Genomic DNA, 1,044 nt, shown 5'->3' with positions numbered 1-1,044 from the left:
TCGATCAGTGTTCTATGTTGTGTTGTCGGCTTGGGGTTTTGTTTAAGTCAGTGGCGGCATTTGTTGGGCTTGTCTATGTAATTAATTTCAAGACTTGATGTTCAGTGAGTATTGTTATAAATCATAATTTGCGGGTGTACATACTTAATTTTACTCATGAGTATAATTAGTGCAATTGGTATTTGTACTGCAATTCTGGCATTCTGCAAACGTCTTGTGAAATTGAAGCTTAAGCACGTTATAAATCTCATATAAATATGGACAACGCACTTCATCTATTATCAATTAATTTAGAATGTAAAGTTAAGACTTATACTTTATCATACTCTATGTTATTCCTTATATCTTATGTTTATTTATAATCCCGCGGAATAGATATCTCATGCACTCTTAAATTTGAATAGTGTAACTATAATATATACCGCATAATATTTTGGCGGGGAAGAAATTGATGCATACACGACCCCTAGAAGTGTCCACCCGCGCCCACCCTTAGAAGTACCGTCGATAGATATAGGCCTCGACCCAGCCACTATGAAAGTATTAAGTCTCAGCTCCGACCAAATCCAGCGGCAAAGACATGGTCCATCACTGCCACCATGCCATGGTGGTGTAAGATCTATTGATATGGAAGCGACCCGATCACGGCCGCGCCACCAAAGTTGGACGTACTCCAAACTCAAATTGGTAAGGGACTCATCGTGCATGTTTCGAAAGTAAAAAAAAAAACTTAGAGTGCACGCTAAGAGAAAAACCTAAAGGTTTTCCCTCCTGTCTGACGGCGAGCCCATTCGGACAGGTCATTGTGGCTCCACGTGGGCCTGGTTTATTGTCAGATCCTTCCGTCATTCACTTTGGGGGGATCACGGCGGAAGTTAATAAGGTGTGGGAGAGGCAAAGTGTTGTTGTAGGCTAGTCATTGTCCTTGGCTCCTTGCGCCTTGCCTCAACAGTTTGCTCGACAGCCAAGTGGTGATGTGTTCGAGGTGGCTTGGCGGGGGTTTGATAGGAGATATCCGATTTGGTTTGAGAATGATCTCAATCT

Source organism: Argentina anserina, chromosome 5 (genome assembly GCF_933775445.1).
Source record: "Argentina anserina chromosome 5, drPotAnse1.1, whole genome shotgun sequence".
Lineage (NCBI taxonomy): Eukaryota > Viridiplantae > Streptophyta > Magnoliopsida > Rosales > Rosaceae > Argentina > Argentina anserina.
This window is presented reverse-complemented; position numbering follows the sequence as displayed.